We start from the raw sequence: 7,521 nt of genomic DNA, 5'->3' as shown, positions 1-7,521 counted from the left end.
AGTCTATTTTCATATGGAAGAAACGAAATGGTCATAGGAGTTACATGTTAAGAGATATTAAAGCTATTGTGAGACAGGGCCAGAACGGTTTCTGGGTCCCCTGTCGCAACTTTAAAAATTTACTATAAATTATCCAGAAATAATTAGGAGTCGTTCCTTATATGTACAGATTCCATTTTGAGTCTAGTTTCATTAGAAACAAACGGCACCAGTATTAAAGCCCTGTACAGAGAGATATTCAAGTTATAACGCATGAAGGTCAGAGCAGTCGATCCCTGTAACATGGGTGACTTTAACTAATAAACTGTACCAATTGGCCCGACCAAAAATTCTAGAAATAAATCCATGGATGTATATATGAGTCTAAATTCAGGGAAAATTTACGAAACCAGTTTCCGAGTTTTGAAACTCGAGATATGATTTTTAAGGCGACGGTGACGCAGTTTTCCAGCCTGACTGGAAATGTCAAATTGGTGGGCAAAACATGTGAACTTGGCTTGTTAACCCTCGTGTCCGACACGGCGATGGTCTCGGGTTGGGTGTTACAATTTTATTGGTATCGAGCCACGGTTTAGTCGATTCTAGGACTACCGTGATGTGTTTGGGGTCTAGCTATACATGCCATTAAATGATGACTCGATAGTGTGGTGATTTCTGACAATTTGACTTTGTGTTTGTTTCTAGCAATGGATCCCGATCCCAACCGAGCGATAGCTGATGATGTGGAGAGTGTGGCACCTGCTCCCGCGCAAGGGACAGCGCCGACGGACTCTCAACCTATGGCCAGCAATCCGAATGACGAGGCTAGGCAAGCCTTTTATAGTGTGATGAGCGAATGGTTTAATCAATACATTCGAACTAACACTACTGTTCCACAACCTCCATTCCCGACAAATGCAACCTCGCACCTACAATACCTCCGGGATCGACCAAATAAGGTCAAGTAAGCCCCGATCGACGAGATTCAAAAACATGGGGCCACTGAATTTAAGGCTACGGATGATGATGATGCCGAGCGAGCTGAATTTTGGTTGGATAACACTATCCGGGTGCTCGATGAGCTATCCTGTACACCCGATGAGTGCTTAAAGTGTACCATCTCCTTGCTACGTGAGTCCGCCTACTATTGGTGGAGTACTCTGACTTCTGTGGTGCCTAGAGAGCAAGTGACTTGGGAATTCTTTCAAACCGAGTTCCGAAAAAAGTATATTAGTCAGAGATTCATCGACCAAAAGCGAAGGGAATTCCTTGATCTTAAGCAAGGTTCTATGTCAGTTACCGACTACGAACGAAAATTTGTGAGGCTTAGCCGGTACGCGCGAGAATGCATTTCGTCCGAAGCCATTATGTGTAAACGCTTCGAGGATGGGCTGAATGATGATATAAGGATGTTCGTTGGCATTCTCGAGATACGAGAGTTCGTAGTGCTTGTTGAGCGAGCTTGTAAAGCCGAAGAGCTTAGAAAGGAGAAACAAAAGCGATGTGGGAACCGGAGAATTCGAAAGAGGTCCTCGGAAAGTCTCTTCAACAAGCATCGAAGAGATTTCGAGATGATGCGAGCCGTCTAGAGGCGTTACGGGCTTTTCTAGACGAGGACGCGATCGACCCTGTGACCACACGAGTCACTTGATCGCCAATGGTGGAAATGATCGCCGAGAGGGCGGAGTGTCTACATTGTGGCAAATGGCATTCGGGAGCTGTTGGTTTCGTGATCGCTCTGCTATAAGTGTGGGTCGGCCGACCACTTTATGAAGGATTGCCCGAGGATGCTTGAGCAGAATGTAAGTCGAGTGGAAACCCGGTGCTACCATCGCTCGAGGTAGGCCACCTAGAAATATGGGCAATGTCGGTGGCGGTCGAGAGGATCTAGAGATGCTACCATCGGATCTGAGGCTCGTGCTCTGCAGGACTTATGCCATCTGCGCACGTGAGGATCTTGCCTCTCGGGATGTCATTACCGGTACTTTCACTCTTTTCAATACAAATGTGATTGCTTTGATTGTCCCTGGTTCTACTCATTCATATATATGTGAAACCTTAGCATCCAAAGAAGACTTTGCCTATTGAGTCTCTTGAGTTTGTAATTCGGTGTCAAACCCCTTGGGTCATTACGTGCTTGTCAACAAAGTGTGCAAGAAAAGTCCCCTAGTGTTCCGAGGTTCTTGTTTTCCGCGGACTTGATGCTTTTGCCGTTCGATGAGTTCGACGTTATTCTTGGTTTGGATTGGTTGACCATGCACGATGCGGTTGTAAATTGCAAGAGCAAGACTATCGATTTGAGGTCTTGAATAATGAAATAATTCGAGTTGAGTCTACGGACTTAAAGGGGTTGCCACCGTAATATCGTGATGTTGGCCCGAAAATATGTAAGAAAAGGGTGCGGCGTACCTTGCATCGTGCTTTCGATGACAAGGAATCGAAAAAGAAACCCGAATCGTGTCGATGGTTTGTGAATACCGGATGTTTTCCACGAAGAATTGCCGGGTTTACCACTGTTCGGAAATAGAATTTGGCATCGAATTGGTACCGTACCACTCCAATTTCGATAGCTCCGTATCGTATGGCACCAACGAATTAAAGGAGTTGAAAGCTCGATTGCAAGAATTGGTGGATAGAGGTTTTGCTCGCCTTAGAGTTGTTCGCCTTAGGGTGCGCCGGTGTTGTTTGTGAAAAGAAGGATGGAACCATGCGGTACATGCATCGACTATCGTCGACAATAAGCGACGATAAAGAACAAATATCCGCTACCACGTATCGATGACTTGTTCGATCAAGCTGAAGGGAGCCTCGGTGTTCTCAAAATAGATTTGAGATCGGGCTATTATCAATTGCGAATCCGAGATTGGACGTACCCAAGATTGCCTTGAGCGAGATATGGTCACTATGAGTTCCTAGTGATGCCGTTTGGGCTCACTAATGCCCTCGCGGTATTTATGGATTTAATGAATCGGATCTTCGGACCATATTTGGATCGATTCGTAGTCGTGTTCATTGATGACATCTTGGTCTATTCAAGAAATGAGACCGAACATCTTTGAACACCTGCGGTTAGTCTTTGCAAATCTTACGGGATAAGCAATTATATGCTAAGTTCAAGAAGTGTGAGTTACGGTTAAGAGAGGTTAGCTTCTTGGGTCATGTGGTATTCAGCATCGGGTATTCGTGTCGACCCGAATAAAATTTCAGCCATACTTAATTGGAAGCCTCAGAAATATTCTTGAGGTTCGAGCTTTTTGGGGCTTGGCTTATTATTACCGACGATTTGTAAAGGCTTCTCAACGATAGCCACGCCGATGACGGCTTCTCCAAAAGGATGTTAAGTTCGAATGGATGCGAAGAAATGCCAAAAAGTTTCGATCAATGAAAACTTATTTGATGAAGCCCCAATTCTAGTGCAACCCGAGTCCGGCAAAGAGTTTGTCATCTATAGCGACACCTCCCTACTTGGATTAGGTTGTGTATTGATGCAAGAAGGTCGAGTTGTGGCCTATGCGTCGAGGCAATTAAAGCCACACGAGAAAAATTATCCGACCCATGATCTTGAATTGGCCGCCATCGTATTCGCCTTAAAGATTTAGCGACATTACTTATTTGGTGAAAGGTGCCATGTGTACTCGGATCACAAAAGTCTCAAATATTTGATGACCCAAAGAGACTTAAATCTGCGACAAAGACGTTGGCTCGAGCATTAAAGGATTATGAGTGGTCATTGACTATCACCCGGAAAGGCGAATGTGGTTGCGGATGCCTTGAGTCGTAAATCATTATTCGCTTTACTGACGATGAGCGTGCACTTGTCTGCTCGATCCGATAGTGTGTTAGTAGCGAATTGAAAGCCAAACCACTATTGATACATCAAATTCGAGAAGCTCGAGAAAGTCGACGACGAGTTGGCTGCAAAACGAAATTTGAGTGTGTTCCAACAAGGACTCGAATTTCAAATCGACGATGACGATTGTTTGAGGTTCAAAAGTCGTCAGATGTTCCAAAGAATTGAACACATTTCGATAATTCTGAATGAAGCCCATTGTAGCCGAATGGCAATCCACTCGGGAGTCGAAGATGTACAATGATTTGAAACGTCGGTTTTGGTGGCATGGTATGAAGCGAGACATCTCCGACTTTGTTTCGAGATGTTTAATATGTCAACAAGTGAAAGCGGAACATCAGGTGCCTTCAGGATTACTTCAGCCAATCACGATACCCGAGTGGAAATGGGATCGAGTCACAATGGACTTTGTATCCGGATTGCCATTGTCAGCAAGTAAGAAGGATGCGGTTTGGGTCGTGGTAGATAGATTGACTAAGTCGGCCCACTTTGTCCCCGTACGTATGGATTTTTCAATGGACAAATTAGCCGAATTGTACGTTTCTCAGATTGTGAGATTACACGGGGTGCCTATTTCCATCGTGTCGGATAGAGATCCGAGATTTACCTCACGATTTTGGAAAAAGTTGCAAGAAGCTTTGGGTACCAAGTTGCATTTCAAAGACCGCCTTTCACCCCCAAACCGATGGTCAATCCGGCGGATAATTCGGATACTTGAGGATATGTTAAGATGTTGCGTCCTCGAGTTTAGTGGTTCATGGGAGCGGTATTTGCCATTGATTGAATTCGCTTACACAACAACGACTTTCAATCAAGTATTAAGATGGCACCCTACGAGGCCTTGTACGATTAAGTAAATGCCGTACACCATTGTTTTGGACCGAGCTCGGTGAAAGCAAGATTTTCGGGTGGATTTGATTAGAGATGCTGAGCAGAAGTGAAAGTAATCCGTGAAAGTCTGAAGATAGCCTCCGATCGTCGGTTGTTGTCGCGGATCTGAAGCATAAGGATATCGAGTATCGTGGGTGATAAAGTGTTTCTCAAGGTATCGCCTTGGAAAAGATACTCGATTCTAGTAAGGGGCAAGCCGAGCCCGAGGTTCATTGGGCCATATGAGATATCCGGCGAGTTGGTCCATGGCATATCGTTTGATTTTGCCCCTGAACTCAAAAAGGTTCACGATGTCTTTCACGTTTCGATCTTTGCGACGCTATAGATCCGATCCATCGCTTTTGATTAGTCCATCGAAATTGAAATTCTAATATGAGTTATGAGGAAGAACCGATTCGTATCCTATCACGAGAAGTGAAAGAGTTGCGAAACAAGCGGGTTCATTGGTGAAAGTGTTATGGCTCAAGCACGGGATAGAAGAAGCTACTTGGGAGACCGAGAACTCTATGAAAGAGCGATATCCAAACCTATTTACCGGTAAGATTTTCGGGGACGAAAATTTCTTAAGTGGGGGAGAGTTGTGACAGCCCAAAATTGACCCTAGTCGGGATGTGGTTTCGGGACCACAAAACCGAGGCATAAAAATAATTTAAAATTTATTTTGATGCCTATGATATGTGTTAATTTGTGTGTGACATTTTTGATGTTTCGATTTAGTGTTATAAATGCGAATTTCACTAGAAAGGACCTAGTAGTGAACTTTGAAAGTATGATGGGGAAATGTGTGATGACTAGTTGCTCATGCATGCAAAAATAAGGGATTTGCATGTCAAATTTCCCCCCAACATGAAGTGGCCGGCCATGGCAAGAGAGGATGGGCAAAACATGTCATGAAACATGTTTTGTTGGTGCATTAGGGAGAAATAATAAACAAAGGTGTATGGGTAAGAAAAGAATGAAAAAAAATGTGTGTGAGTGTGGTATTCCCCCCATTGCCGTGAGTTGTAGAGAAAGAAAGAAAAATTTTGTTCATCCTTTCTTTGAGAAAAAACTAAGGAAGAAGGAGGATTTTTGCTTCATGCTTGGTTTAGAAGAGATCTAGAAGGAGATTTGGCTAAATTGCATCAAGATTAAGGTATGTATGAGGTTGTGTTGGGAGTTTCATGCATGTTTTGGTTGCTAACTTGATGTGCATGTTAGCCATGGCTCAAATCTTTGTTATGCCATGGAAATGGTATTTGGCCAAAGTTGTTATGGTGATAAAGCCATTGCATGCTAAGTGTGAAGCTTGATGATGATGCATGCAATGATGGATTGTCTACTTTTGAGTAAGATTTTGAGTTTTCTTTTGTTTAATCATGATTGAAGTTGAAAAGGGCATGATTGTCATATTCGCCATGATACATTCATAAGCATGGTTCATGCTTCTTGCATGTTAGTTAAAATTTGTGTTTTGGATGGCTATGGACACCTTGAAATTCGCCATGCTCATATATGTATATATATGTTTGCACATGATGTTTTGGTTATGAACTAAATGATGAATATGTTTGTTTAAAGAAGAAGATGTTGAAGAATGAATGTGAAATTGCAAGCACATTCGGCCTAGCACACATATGAGTGCTTGATGCTATATTATAAGTTTTGAGCAACAATATGCAAAGCATTAACTAGTAAAATGCATGCTGTTTTTGTGAGGTATTGAGTGCATAATTGGCCTCAACATGTACATGAATATTCGGCCTTGGGTAGCCTATTGAAGGCCTTAGCTTTTCCTTGATGCTCGAATAAATTGTATTGAATTGCTTGATGTAGTATAAAATGTGCATGACCATTGTGTATTCAAGCTAAAGAGTGGCCATATGACCATTTAAACTCCTTGTCATATTCGGCCATAAGCTAGCACAATGAGGTTTTAATAGATTGAATTTGTTTGAATTAGCTCAAGAGCTAAGAGGGCCACAATTGGACAAGGGGAAGGAAAAAGTGATCGAATAGCCGTAAAAGCCGTTCGACAACATCGAGGTAAGTCCTCAAGAAGTGACCCTACTTGAATTATGTGAAATGATGTATGGATGTGTATTGATTATTGATTTTGTGTGTATGAGTATTTGAATGATACGGGCTAAGTCCCGGCGATTATGCTAGTGATCATAATTGTGTTTGAGCCTTAGTAACGAAAATGAAATATGTATGTCCAATGATTATTGATGTATGTGTGCATGAGAAATTGAATGATATCCGGCTAAGCCCCAAGACAATTATGCTAGAAATTATATCCGGGTTAAGACCAGAAGGCAATTGTGCTAGTGGCTACATCCGGGCTAAGACCCGAAGGCATTTGTGCACGTGGTTATATCCGGTTATATTCCGAAGAATCTTGGGCTGGAGGTGAGTGTTGGTTGCTGTAATAAATTCAATTAGTACGCTCAAAAAGCCCAAAGAATAAGGTGCGTTTATATGTGCATTGGAAAGTCGACATGTTTGAGCAACATTCGCTCAATCGACTAATGAATTTCAGCTATTGAATTGATCGATACTTTGTGAAAGTATATAATGATGAAGTATGAAGTAAGAATGACTATGTGAAAGAGTATTAATGGAATGATGTATTTGGTTATGTGAATGTATTGCTTTAATTAAAGCTGATTATATTCCTTGAGACTTACTAAGCATAAAAATGCTTACCCGCTTGCTTTGGCTCTCTGTTTTATAGATTTCGCTCGATAGCAATCGGATTCGGGATCAATAAAGTCAAGTCATCCACACTATCAACGCCTCTATTTTGGTATAAATTTTGT

This window comes from Gossypium arboreum, chromosome 12 (genome assembly GCF_025698485.1).
Source record: "Gossypium arboreum isolate Shixiya-1 chromosome 12, ASM2569848v2, whole genome shotgun sequence".
Lineage (NCBI taxonomy): Eukaryota > Viridiplantae > Streptophyta > Magnoliopsida > Malvales > Malvaceae > Gossypium > Gossypium arboreum.
This window is presented reverse-complemented; position numbering follows the sequence as displayed.